Consider the following 14,825-nt stretch of genomic DNA (forward strand, 5'->3'; position numbering starts at 1 on the left):
TTGTGAAGTCTTGGCCAGCTGGTGTGGCTCCTTATAGATGGGGTGTCGGGTCCAGTTAACCATTACCTAATAGGTGGCCCTGCCCTTTGGCCACTAGCTGGCAGGGAGAGTAAGGGAGTGTCCTGCAGGAAGGGCCAGGAGCTCTTCACATCCAGCTCGATTTCTGCAACATTCACTTGGAAGAGACCTCCAAGGGGCATCAAATCCATACCTGGACGCTGAGGCTTGGAGAGGGACAAAGTTTCACTCACGGTCTCCCAATAGGAGAGGCCAAGGTAGGACTGGAACTCAGCCCCTGTCTCCAGAGTGGGGCTGGGCCTGCTGCCCACCATCTCTGCCTCTGTTTCCCTGGTGTCATTCCAGCTCCAGCGCATCCAGCCCTGGCTACTTGATTGGGTTTTAAGTTCAAATCCCATCCTTTGCTAGACATAAGTTGTGTGACCTTAGGCAATTCAGTTAGCTTCCCTGAGCCTGTTTTCTTAGCTGTGAAATGGATAATAGAACCTAGTTCACAAAACTGTGGTGCTGTTTTCATTAAACAAGGCCACATCTGTAAAAATGTCTAGCGTGGTGTCGAGCCCATAGTAGGAACTCAGTACATTTTAGCCACTCCTGCCTCATCTGACGCCTTAAAATGCTAAGCCTAGAGCTAAGGGAAAAAGAGGGACTCAGAAGAATTCTCTGTAACTATCCTGCAGGGGTCCCAGTTTATGGGAGAAAGTGGGACTCTTAGAAAAGGAGACTGGGCACTTCCCTGGTGGCGCAGTGGTTAAGAGTCCGCCTGCCAACGCAGGGGACACGGGTTTGAGCCCTGGTCCGGGAAGATCCCACATGCCGCGGAGCAACTAAGCCCGTGTGCCACAACGACTGAGACTGCGCTCTAGAGCCCACGAGCTACAACTACCAAGCCTGTGTGCCACAGCTACTGAAGCCTGTGTGCCTCGAGCCCGTGCTCTGCAACAAGAGAAGCCACCGCAATGAGAAACCCGCGCACGGCAACGAAGAGTAGCCCCCGCTCGCTGCAACTAGAGAAAGCCCGCGTGCTGCCACAAAAACACAACGCAGCCAAAAAGTAAATTAAATTAAAAAAGAAAAGAAAGGAAGACTGTTCTAGAGGACAGAGCCGGAGAAGCACACTTTCTTGACAAGCTGACCTCCATCCCCTGACCCTACCAGGAATCCATCCATCTATTCATTCATCCATCCATTCATTTATTCACTCCTTCATTCCTACCTGCAAGCACCTTTCATTTATTCAGCCCTATGCCACATCCATGCCAGGCCCTGGGGAAGCCAAGGTGCCCAGGGACTCAAGTCTGGCAGGGGAGTCAGATAGGCTTTGGGTTCAACCATGTGGTAAGCGCCCCTATAGAGGGAGGACCAACATGCTCCCAGTGGAGAGAATGACAAATTCTGTCCAGAAGGGAACACTTGAGGGGAATCTTCCAAGGATGAGAAGGCATTCAGCGTGCAGAGAAGGCAAGGGGCAGGCCATCCTTACAGATGGCCTGGCATGTATAAGGGCTGAGAGGGAGAGAGAGCCACCAAGTACTCGCTATAAGCCTCTTTCAGACTTCATAGACAGCCAGGCAGGGGTGGGAAGGTCCCTGGGGCTCAAGTGTGACTCCTTCCACCTGCCATGGCCTATCCTGCCTTGGGATTCTGCCCAGCCAGGCTGCAACCCATTGGTTTTGTTTGTTTGTTGTTTAAATATTTATTTATTTGGCTACATTGGGTCCTAGTTGCGGTGCATGGGCTTCTCCAGTTGCAGCATGCGGGCTCTCTAGTTGTGGCGTGTGGGCTCCAGAGTGCGCAGGCTCAGTAGTTGTGGCGTGCGGGCTTAGTTCCCCCTCAGAATGTGGGCTCTTACTTCCCCAACCAGGGATAGAACCCGCATCCCCTGCACTGGAAAGCGGATTCTTAACCACTGGACCACCAGGGACGTCCCCAGGCTGCAACCCATTGATTGGCCCAAAGATGCCTGGAAATCTGGGGGAGCTGGGCACGGTAGACTTTGTGTGTGCACGTGTGTGTGTGTGTGTGTGTGTGTGTGTGTGTGTGTGTGATTTCACAGCACCCTCTCAGAGCAGCCCCCTTCCTACTGCTCACAGCCCCATTCACCTGCACCACCGTACCCACGTCCCCTTGTGCTGGTTGGGAGGGTTAGCGTGTTAGAGTGGCGGGACTAAGGGTAGGGTATAGTGTGATCAGGGACTTCAGGAAGGTGCACCAGAAAGCCACAGTCCTTGGAGAGCTGATTATGAGCACCCAGAATATAATATTATCAGAAGGCCATCCGTGTGGGGAGCACACACATCCCTTATGAGGGCACAGGGGGACAGCCACCACCAGGCAGCCAGCCAGACACCAAGGTCGGCTGATAAGCTGAGGAACTGACATGGTGATGACACCATGAGGCAGCAGCTCCATGGTCCTGCCCCACCCTCTCCTGGAAGGAACATGTGAAGCCACAGACATGACATCTGGACAAGAGCGTGTGACATCTGAGTGGGTGACACCGGAGAGCTCCGGCTCAGGCTGTTGGAGTCAGCTGATGTCTATGCTGCTGTAGGCACCAGACAATAACTCGATCAATCTTTTTTCCCCTTCTTGGATGGGAAGATCGTATGGCCCCTCCCTGAACATTTTGGACTGTGAGTGTCGATGGAAATCCCTTCAGGGAGCTAATGCATTTGATTTCCTTTTTATCTTCCCACCTCGCTCGCTCCATCACTCGGACTTGGAGAGTTCTTCCACCCCTCCAGGACGGCCAGTCCATTGGTGCTAGCTCCTTTCCACTCTCCCTCACCTCCCAAGTGTGCTTTCCTCCCTCCTGGCCCAGCCTGAGTCCCTTGCAAACCCTCTCCACCCCCTTGATCCTCTCTGTTTTGGTCACATTCACTGGAAAACCCCTGACCTGGTTACATCCGCCCCTCCACCTACTCTGAACCTGCACCCTTGACCCTGAATATGCCTGTGGAGTCAGATGACCTCACTCATCTCGCTTTAAGTTTACGATCCTAGACCTCGAACATGTCCTCAGTACTGCCCGGCAGTCCTACCATCCTTCCCCGGTCCACGCTCCCACTAGGACTCCTAGATGGCGGTTGCACATCCCCTCCTCTCTTCTCAAGCCTCCAACACATTCTCCTCCACCCTCACGCTCAGCTGATGACCGTGCTTCCTACTTCACTGAGAAAATCAGAGGGAACGTCACCGTGATGTGTGATCCACACCCCTGTCCAAGGCAGCCTCTCCCCTGTGCAGAGCCCACCCCCTCGCTGCTCAAGGATGTGGCCCCACAAGTCTCCCTGCCTTTAGTGGATCACTTCCATCCACCTAAAGCCCCTGTTTATGGTGTTTAACACCATCTTTAAAAAAAAATCTCTCAATTCCACTTGCTCCTCTAGTAACCGTCCCATTTTTCTGTCCCCTTTTATGATAAAACTCCTCGGAGGAGTGGACCATGCTGGTCTCCAGATCCTTTCCTCCTATTCTTTTTTTTTAAATTTATTTATTAATTAATTTATTTTTGCCTGTGTTGGGTCTTCGTTGCTGTGCACGGGCCTTCTCTAGTTGCGGCGAGCGGGGGCTACTCTTCGTTGTGGTGCACGGGCTTCTCATTGCTGTGGCTTCTCTTGCTGCGGCGCACGGGCTCTAGGCGCACGGGCTTCAGTAGTTGTGGCATGCAGCCTCTAGAGCGCAGGCTCAGTAGTTGTGGCGCATGGGCTTAGTTGCTCCGCGGCGTGTGGGATCTTCCCGGACCAGGGCTCAAACCCGTGTCCCCTGCATTGGCAGGCGGATTCTTAACCACTGTGCCACCAGGTAAGCCCTCCCGTTCTTTCTAGAGGCCACTCCATTCAGGCTTTACTCCACTAAAATTACTCTTGAAAATGTCCACTTTGCTCCATGTGTGCTGGATCCAGTGGTCAGTTCTGTCCTCTCTTCTTACTTGACCCAGCAGCAGCGCTGGTCACAGCTGATCCATCGTCCCTGGATCGCTTCTCTAGCTACACCCATTTCCCAGGCCATCTCCTGACTGTAAATTCCATTGTGGCCCCTCCCTCAGGTCCTCCACATCTCTGCTCAAATGTCACTTCTGCACGAGTGCCACTTTCTCTGAATTGTGTTCCTTCTCCTCCCTCAGGCTTCCTCTCCGTCTCCAGCTTCATTTTTCTCCATTGCATCTATCACTATCTGACATTAATTATTCCTTGTCTCCCCTTCTAGAATGTAAGCTCTACTGGGGCCTGGATCTTTGTTTTATTTGTCGCTGAATCTCCAGAACCAAGAGCAGTGCCTGGCATGTAGGAGGCGCTCAATAAATACTTGTAGAATGGATGAAAAACTGACCCAAACGAGCTCAGTTCCTCCACCACCCTGGGCATTCGTACAGCTGTCTGATATTTAAGGAGTGTCCAGGGCAACCACAAGGGAGACAAAAGGTGGGCACAGAACTCCTGGGAAACAGACCCCATCAGAACAAGCCTCAGCGGATTGCTGAGCCAGCCGTGGGTGGGATCCTGCATAGCACAGGGGCTGTGGGATTTAACAGACCTCTACGGCAGGATCTTTCTGAAGGATGATTCCCCTGGATGGAGGGTGACGCTGCCAGGCTGCAGGATAGGGGCCACCTTCTCGGGCAGGAATAGCAGGACCTTTAGGCTGGGCAGGAGTGGGGAGCCTGCTGGGAGCCTCTAGAGGTACCCCAACCCACTTCCACTGGGCCTCCGAAGCCAGTCGGAGGTTTGGGTAGATCCACTGGAGGTTGGCTTCAGAAGAGAGATGGGACCATGCGGACACAAGAGGCTGATTTGCCAACCTGGCCCCAGCGTCTTGATGGCATAGAGGCTGGAAGATCTGGGCACAGCTTGTGACGAACACAGTAGCCTGCTTTGACTAGTAGTTCTGGGGGAAATGTGTGTCTGTGTGTGAATTAAAATACCTGGTAATGCCCTGGGGCCCACACAGCTTTGCCTTGGGACTTCCCCTTGAGAAGGGCTTCCTGACTGGGCTGCAGGATTGCAGGGACGTGGCATCAACAGGAGTGGTTGTAGGGACTGAGCTCGGGGCAATGCTGGGGCCCTGGGCTGCTGGGCTGTGGCCAGGATGCATTTGGGACATCTGTCAGCACTTCTGTGGTTTAGACATAACTGGGGAGTGGGCTCTGTAACCGTCTCCATTTCCTGCAGCCAAGCAGCATGGATGTCGCCACATGTGCTTGCTTTCCCAGGCTGAGATGCTGGAGGCGTTCAGAAAAAACTCTTAAAATAAAAAATAAATCGTGGATTATTTATACAGCAATAAAAGAACAAACTACATTTACATACTCTCACCTGTAGCAACATGGATGAATCTCACAAACATAAAGATGCACAAATGAAGCCCGACACGAAAGATAATATATTGTAGAATTCCATTTATGTGAAGAGTCAACTCATATGAATTTATATGAAGTATATTAGTTATAGACTGTTGCAGGAGGACGTGACCGCCAGTTGACCCGTGAGCTGGACCGGGGCAATTGGGCGCTCCTCGCCCCTCCCCTGTCTTCAGAATGTCCGCTCTGCCCCACAGTTCCCACACTAGGAGCTGTTTTAAGGATGCTGCCTTGAGAGAGTAAGGTGGTATTGAGACCATCTGGACTGAATACCTGACCAAGCCCAGTTAAAGCCTCTATATAAATCTTCAGGATTCTGGCAGGCGGATGCAGGGATCTACTGGTCTTTTGGAGCCCAAGATAAGCCTTTTACATAAGTTCCTTTGCTTATCAAAACTGCCGCCTATCTTGCCAAGGGTGGGGGGTAGGTGGAGAAGGGATGGATAGGCGTATGGGATTAGCAGATGCAAACTATTATTATATATAGAATGGATAAACAACAACGTCCTACTCTATAGCACAGGACCTATATTCAATATCCTGTGATAAAACCAGCCTAAGGCAGACACTCCCCGCTGTCCAGGTTATAACCTGGTGCCAGCAGAGACTTCCCAGGGAAGACAGAGCTGTTCCAATTATGTATGTCTTCTGTAGAGGGGATTACTGAGACAGGAAAGAAAAGTGCAAGAATTGGTCGCTGGTGCTACATGGTGGCAGCTTTGACATTTCTCTGGCTTCTACTTTATTTTTTAAATATTTACGATTCTCACCTGCCCTAATCCAATATTTATAAAAGAGGCAGTCTAGAGAAAAAAAAATATATATATATCTCCTGTAATAAACCATATGGAAAAGAATATGAAAAAGAATATATATATGTGTAACTGAATCACTTTGTTGTATAGAAATTAACACAGCATTGTAAAACAACTATACTTCATAAAATAAATTTTTAAAAATATGCCACCTATCAAATGGGAGCGTGCTGATGACTGTATCTTGGTGATAGAAGCCCTTAAGTGCTTACATTGATTTAATCATTTAGCTGTTGGTCCAGCTATGCCCCTCAATCTCAGTATCAGATGATTCCCATCAGGAAAATAGCAAGATGGCTGTACAGCTGGGTCACTGGTTGGCTAGGCCACTGGTCAAGAGCCAATCAGGGAGATGCCCTGGAGCCATCCAGGGGAGGAGGGTAGGGTCTTGGGAGAGGAGAGGAGCTCAGCTCAGCCTAAAGCTGTGACCAAATCAAACCTTCACTAATCAAGTGTGTCATCAGTTTTTGGCCTGGGCAAGGTCCCACGGGTCTAAGTCAAACCAGGTCTGACAAGGGGCCACAAACCTGGATTTCCATCCTCTTGGCTAGTGTCCCCCCTGTAGTGGGTATAAGGCAGAAAGATGGTCACAGTTCTTTCCGTGTCATATTAGAGGATTCTGCCCAGTAAATAATACCACCCTTAGGGTTAATGGGGCTTTGCAAAAAATTGCCCTATAGCATATTGACTGATTTTGTATCTGATTTAGCAATCTTATTTCAGGATTCCTTCCATTTTTCCCCCTTGAATATATATATATATATGTATAATGTGTGCCACTTTCTTTTACCCTCCTTTAAAGTGGCTTTGTCATCTTGCTGGCTCTGTCGTCTCCCTCATTAGGGAGTTAAAAAAAAAAATCGAAAGCACATTCCTTGTCTAGTTGTATAGGAATTATTTCTAAGTTTTGAATATTCTACCTATACATTCTCTGTGTGTCTCTGTCTCTCTCTCTCGTTACATCAGTAATCAGGGGATGCTTAGAAAGCCTCCCTGGGGTTGGACAGAGTCTGAGGGCAGCAAGGCTGATGGGCGCAAGCCTTGAGGGCCTGTCGGTGGCCAGGGCACAGTGACCACGGCTGGACACTCAGGCCTATGGATGGGGTGGGGGTGGGACCTATGACCCAGGACAGGGAGAGCCCCATTGGTGAAGGGAAGCAGGTCTCAAGGGAGGCCCCAGGAGGCCCTGGTTGAAGGTGGGAGTGGGAATTCAAATTCCAGAAGCACCTCCAGGCCTGAAGCATGTTGCGTGTTGGGCCCTTGGGAAGCTTTCACTAGCCCCTCCCCCATGACTTGAGTGACAAAGAGGAAGAGACTTACCCAAGGCCATAGTGTGGGAAGTGGCTCTTCCCACCCCTCCCTAGTCTTCTGCCCTTTGGAGTTAGACCTGGGGCTTCCAGTCCTCCCCAGGAGAGGGTGTGGCCCCCTTCCAGTCCCACTCCAGGGCTTATCACAGGGGCATTGACCTTGAGGCTGATAAGAGCCAGACCTGGAGCCTCCTGGGGGTGGGGGCAGCTCAGGGCCAAGGGAGGTGGTGGTCGACGGCCTAGGGCCCACAGACAGGCAGGGGAGCCATGGATCAGCTGCGGAAACGTTTACTGCTGGGACTTGGAGAGGAGTGGCCAGAATGGCTTCCCAAGGAGATGTCCTATCTCCAGCCTTGGGCCTGGTTAGGGCTGACATTGGTTTCCATTGTCACGGGCAGTGTCAGGCTGCAGGATGACCAGTTCTGCCTTCTGGGAGCCGGCTCGCTGCAGGCAAGGGGAGCCGGGTGAGCAACGCTGGGAAAATGTGTCCTCTCTCCCCACCCACGAGTAGGTGGAGGCCCGGGTACCTGGAACAGTGCCCCGTCTTGGGCGGCCTGGGCTCCCTCCTGGGTGGCCTTCCCTTCCTCCAGGATGGCCTTCTCTCCCTTCAGGATGGCCTTTGCTTCCTCCTTCAGGCTCTCATACAAGGAGTTGGGCTGGAACAAAGGGTTGCAGGGTAGCTGACGCCAGGCAGGACTGCCTGCCACGTGCCCGCACGGGAGCTGGGCTGGGAGGCAGGGAGGAGGCACAGCAAAAGAAGGGGGTCCTGGGCTGAGGTCTCACCAGGTCTTGCAGCTTCTCCCCCAGCGCCAGGTTGTCTGCTTGGATAGTGCTCAGAGACTCCCGAAGCCTAGGGTTGAAAGCGAGACCCCCGTCAGGCCCCAGACTCTTGTCCTAGGCAGTGCCCCACACCCACAAAACACAGCTCTTGCATGAGCTGCGTGGCCCAGCACAGCCAGGAGCCCAGGGTTTCACCAGCAGCCGCGTCTCTGGCAAAACTACAGGCAGGGAGGGAATTGTTCTCCCCATGTGACTTGCAGCAGGGGACCCAGCGAGGGTCTTCTCCAGCGAGGGAAAACCAGGCTGCTTCATCGCATATGCTAGGCTGGAAAGCCTCTAAGGCAGCCTCGGGCTAGCTGCCCATCCCTCTGAGCAGCAGTGGGGGCAGTGGCAGGGCTCTGTGTGGAACTAGCCCTGCCTGAGCGTGCAGGCCAGCTGTGTATGAATAAAAGCGCTGACCGCTCAGATCCATGGCTCTGGGAGCCACGTGCAGCCCTGGGGAAAGGACTGTCACACTCCCCCCACCCCAAGACCTCTGTCTCCAGGTGGAGATCGGACCCTGGCATTGCCACTGACAGGCAAGCGGCCATGGGACTCTGCAGACCTAAGCTCCAGAGCCAGACATCCAGAGAACAGACCCCCACCCTCACCCCCCGCCTTCTCCACAGACCAAACTACCCCTCAAGTCCTTGGATAATTAAAGATGGCGGTCTTGGGACTTCCCTGGTGGTCCAGTGGTTAAGAACCCACCTGCCAATGCAGGGAACACAGGTTCGATCCCTGGTCCGGGAAGATCCCACATGCTGTGGAGCGACTAAGCCTGTGCGCCACAACTACTGAGCCTGCGCTCTAGAGCCCACGAGCCACAACTACTGAGCCCGCTCGCCGCAACTAGAGAAAGCCCGCGTGCAGCAATGAAGACCCAACACAGCCATAAATAAATAAATATATTAATTAATTAATTAAAAAAACAACCAATACCTATTAAAACAAAAAAGAGAGATGGCCGTCCCTTACAGGTAGCTTCATAGACTGCCCACTAACTAGGCATGTAGGCACATTGATGGGAAAGAGCTGTGGCCCCCACTCCCATGGGGCAGGTCATGTTCACATACAAGGACACTGATGCTTGGGAGGGAAGGGACCTATTGGCCAGCAAGCGGGTCACCCAGAGTAGAACAGAGAGAAGACAAGGGAAGGAAGAGGGTCAAGTGAAGGTGCCAACCCACAGCTGTCAAGCTCCAGGCCCTGACCTCCATCGGGCAAGGCCCTGTCACCCTCCTGTCCCCACCTGCCTCTGCCCAGCTCACCTCATGCAAACATTCTGCAAACAGCTCATTTCCTTGGAGGTCCGCTGGGGGCCCCAGTCTTCCTTATCCAGGAACTGGCACTCCTGGGTCTCCAAGTCCCTGGGTGGGTGCATAATGAGGGTTGGACCAGAATCTGGAGGCTGGGGAGGGTGGGGTGGGCAGAGAGGGGAACCAAGCCCGAGGCCCAGGCTTCTTCAGTCCTGTGTGGGCCACACCCCCTGAACCCCACCCCGGGCTCAGTTCCAGCCCAGGTCTGAATGCTGATGGCGGGGGAGCAGTACACTGTGCCCGCCTCCCCCCCCGCAGCCTCACGCACGTTCACGCGGCCTCACTCTGCAGGGTCTTTTGTGGGCTCTGCTGTGCTCAGGAGCGTAAACAGGAACGTGACGGTGGCTTCCTGTTGCAGGTCCAGCTTCTGCTCTGAAGAATCTGAAGAAGGTGGCTTTGGCAGAGAGGGTGCCCTGGTGACTGAAGTGGCATGAGGCTGGCAGCCCAAGAACCGGGGTCCTCCCACACCCAACAGCAAGACGGTGGAGTGCAATGGCCGGGTGTTCAGATCTCCATCCAGGCAGGAGGAGAATTTCTCTAGCCCTCCTGCCACCCCGGCCCTCTGCCTTGGGAGGTCCTGTCACCTCTGTGCCCTGCTCCCTGGAGACCTGAGGGTCTTCTGGCTGCTGCTCCCCAGAAGGCTGCGGCAGTGGCTTCTCCTTGGGCTTGGAGCGGGCTCTTTGTCCACCCGCGGGAGACTGAGGGAGACGGAAACTTGGTTGGTGAGCCACGCCCACCATCCCGCTGGCCTCCCCTTTCCAGCCTCCCCTGGTTTTCTTGGGGCGGCCTCCAGCCTCGAGAACCTCCACCACCAGCTCTGTCCAGTAAACCAGATCCCTCAAAGTTTGGGTTGCTAGATTTAGCAAGTAAAAATAGGACACCCAGTGAAATGTGAATTTCAGAATAAATAGTGAGTCATATTTTTCAAGCATAAGTATATCCCAAACATTGCACAGACCATAGTTATACTTTAAAAAGTATTTGTTTTCCATCTGAAATTAAAATTTCACTGGGGTGTCCTATGCTGTGCTTTCTTTCTTTCTTATTTTTTTTTTCGTCACACCGTGCAGCTTGTGGGATCTTATTTCCCTGACCAGGGGACTGAACCCAGGCCCTTGGCAGTGAAAGCATCCAGTCCTAACCACTGGACCACCAGGGAATTCCCTGGGGTGTCCTGTGTCTTATCTGGCAACCCTACTAAAGCCACATGTTGACAGTATTTTGTAAAAATGAATTTCTGTAAATGCAAGGTGTCAGGGTAGGGGGTGGGGGATAGAACGGCACTATTTAAAGGGATTCTATAGAAGCTTATAGGAAAGTGGAGACTCCCTCCCATTTTTGCTGCAGAGATCATTTATCAGTCGGGCATTGAGAAGGAAATAGTGTGGCATTCAAGACCCTGAACTACGGACACCCTTGTTTGTAACCCACCTACTATTCCACCGTCCTTGAACAAGCCTCTGCTCAGACTTGGCCAGGAGCTTCCCTTCCCAACACCATCCCAAATGTCCCCACCACCGTGCTCTCACCCACACTGTTCCCCCCGTCCCATTCCCTCCCGCCCTGGTAATCTGAACCTGGTCCACTCTTTTCTCTGCTGAGCAAAGATGGCGCCTCCCCCGGGACCCCCTCAGATCCGTGGTGGAGCCGGAGCTGGGCTGAGCCTGAGGAGGCTTCTGTCTCTATGAGGTGGTGTAAGATGTCCCACCAAGCAGGCTTGAAACAGCAGCTTCTCCCCGAGTCACAGAAAGCCTTAAGTCAACAAATGGACTCGTCATCATTTTTCGCTCTCCAATTTTTCAGAATCTTGTACATTTGCTGGCCAAAATGTGAAGGACAATCCAGCTGGAGAACAAATGGTGATCTCAGACGCATCTTTCTTTACACTGAGCTCCACCTGGGCTTCAGAAAGGCCTGTGGGTTGTGGCAGGAATTCTATGCCGTGTGCTCTCTGCATTACATCGAACCTTTCCAGATGGCGCCTGAAATACCACAGTCCTGTGCATGTGATGTAAACAGAATCTCATTGGCTGGCAGTGCCCGCAGAGGGCCTGTTACCCCGGGGACTCGCTGTGCCACAGGGTAGACCGATTCTTGGAAGCAGGAAGCTCTGCCACCGGGTTTGATCTGTCCCAAAGGGATGCCGGCAATGTACAAGATCTGCAAAACTAGCCAGACCCTTGCCCTGGTAACTTTGCTTTGGAAACTAGGCCTGAAGAAACAACTCCAAAGGAAATAAAAATAATTCACATGGAGGTCCACGGTAGCCGATTTACACCGTGAAGAAAAACTGGAACCTGCCTAAAGGGCCCAAATATAAGAAAAGGTAAGTAAACGATGACTTATGAACATGATAGAATACAATCCGCTTTGAAGTTAATAGTCCCCAGTAAACACTGGTCGACCAGCCACTGTCTGTGGGACAAGCCTCGGGCTGGGCCCTGAGAACACACTGATAGATGACTGTGACCCGGTTCTGCCCAGGAGAAGCCCCCAGGGATGAAGAGGTGGCCCAGGCTCCCAGGTGACCACAGGGCAAGGACATGTGCCATCCAGAGGCCTGTACAGAAAACCTTGACCAAGAGAGGAGGGAGCCACTTGGCTTAGGAGCACCAGAAAGACTCCACCGAGGGGTGCTGCTTGATCTATGAGTCGAGTCAGCCAGAGAAGGAAGAAGGGCAAGCCAGAAGAGGGAATGGTTTGGGCAGGACGGTGCCAACAGGCATGGTGCGTCCAGGCGTGGGGTGCTCCCGCTAACTCCCAGGGTGAGCAGGCCTGGGCTGTGGCCCCCCAGGTGACAAGGAGGCATGGGAGGCCTTTGAGTGTTTGTCTGTGTGGGTTGTTTGGGCCGTAGCTGAGAGGATGGATGGGAGGAGGAGACCCTGGGGGCAGAAGCCCAGGGTCTTGGGGGTGAAGGAGAGGGGCACGCACAACTGCTGCCCATGACAAGTATCTACACTGTGTTAATACCAGGGAAGGCGAGCATGGTCTGTACGTGCTACGTACCAATGCACCACACAAGGTTGCCAAATAAAATACAGGATGCCTGGTTAAATCTGAGCGCCATATAAACAGTGAGATTTGTTTTAGTATGATCATGTCCCAAACATTGCATGGCACGCACTTGTACTGCAAAATTACTCCTTGTTTATCGGATTTGGGACATGCTTATGCTAAACAAAAATTCATCGTTTATCTGACATTCAAATTTAACCAGGCATCCTGTATATTTTTATTTGTTACATCTGGCAACTCTAACACCATGCCCACCTGTTGGTACCCATCAGAGGAAACTGGGAGGCATGAACAGCTTCCTGGTTACCAGTTAGTAACCGGGAAGGATTGGAGAGGTGGATGACTGGAGATCTAGGTGTGTATCTGAACAATTAGAGATACAGGAAGTTGTAATAAGATAGGGAGTCGAGGGTCACTAGTTCTTTGACTTCCCTCTGTGCCCCCACCGGCCTTCAGCCTGGCTGTCTAACAGCTGACTGTACGCAAGCTCTCTCCCCGCAGTCCATGGAGCTCTTCCCCAGAGAATGCCTGGGATTCCCTTGGTGTCCCCTCAGGGTCCCGCTGGCCAAGCTCAGACAGGTGCTTAATTCAGATTTAGAGAGAAGACAGCTCAGAGCTGAAAATCCATAAACCCAGGTTCAAGTCCTGCTCTGCCGTTCAAAGGTGGGGCAGCCCCAGGCACTAGGCTCAGTTTCCTAGCCTCTAAAATGGGTATTCAACTCCACAAATATTTACAGAGCCCTGATTTTGTTCAAGGCCCTGCTCTGAATGTGGGGAGGATACAAAAAGGAATTTCCTCCTTTAAGGAGTCAGTCATGGACTGAGTACAAGAATACTAGCAGTCAGTTATTACACTCTACCAGGTGCTGTGCATGTGACCATCAGCCTGGAAAACAATCCCCAGAGCAATTCTGTAATAGAGGTAGAATTAGCCCCACTTGGGACTTCCCTGGTGGCGTAGCGGTTAAGAATCCGCCTGTCAATGCAGGGGACATGGGTTTGATCCCTTGTCCAGGAAGACCCCACATGCCGCGGAGCAACTAAGCCCATGCACCACAACTACTGAGCCTGCACTCTAGAGCCTGCGAGCCACAGTTACTGAGCCCACGCGCCACAACTACTGAAGCCCACACGCCTAGGGCCTGTGCTCTGCAACAAGAGAAGCCACCGCAATAAGAAGCCCGCGCACCATAACGAAGACCCAATGCAGCCAAAAAGAAATAAAGATTTAGCCCCACTTTTCATAAGAGAAAAGTGAGGCTTGAAGAAGCTAAGTGACTTGCCTATAATCTCAGAAGAGTCAAAGCCAGGGTTCAGACCCAGGGCTACCCGGGCCTCCACCCGATAGCTGTCAGAGAGTTTGACAACTTGCCAGCCAGGAGATGGAAATACGTGAGGGGAAGGCAGCCTGCTTGAAGCCCGTATGTTGGGAGGACCACCCGGGCCTTGGGCCAAGGCCTCACCTGAAGGTTGGCGGTTGCAGGGGCTCAGGACTCAGGCTGAGGAGGCGAGGGCCGTGGTTCGGGTAGGGAGCTGTCCTGTGGAAGAGGGAGGGTGCAGTCCACTCCCAGGGCCGTGGGGGTCAGTGTGAGCCCTGGGGCTGGAGCCAGGATTCATGCTGGGGGAGGCAGAGGCCCCATGCCCGAGTGCAGACCACCCAGGGGCCACTGCTCCTGACTCCACCTGCACCTCTCTCTCCTCCAGGGCACCCAGAAGCTCTCAGCCCCCAGCTCCTACAGGAGGGTGTGAGCTGCTATGGACCAGGCTGGAGGGAAACCACCACCCCTATTCATCCATGATGCGCCCGGATGCTGGGGGGACAGAGACAAATACGATTCTGCCCCCACCCTCGGAGCTAAGACTACCGTGTAAATGTGTGTGCCCCACAGATAGACTCGAGCTTACAGGAGCTGTGAGAGAGGTCTGGAAGTTAGAACGGAGGGAGTGGTCAGGTCTCCCTGAAAACAGCTACTGTTCACCGAGTACGTATCACGTACTAAGCACTGTACCTGTATCCTTTCCTCTCTCACCGAAACCCCATGAGGTGGGGACAGGTATCCCCCACTTTTCCAAAGTTCACTTTATGCCAGTCACTTTTACAAAAGACCTAACCTTAGCACCTGTTTTTGCTAATCGAAAGAAATCTGAGGACAATTTTCATTTTTAGGAA

This window comes from Phocoena phocoena, chromosome 8, assembly GCF_963924675.1.
Source record: "Phocoena phocoena chromosome 8, mPhoPho1.1, whole genome shotgun sequence".
In the NCBI taxonomy this organism is placed as follows: domain Eukaryota; kingdom Metazoa; phylum Chordata; class Mammalia; order Artiodactyla; family Phocoenidae; genus Phocoena; species Phocoena phocoena.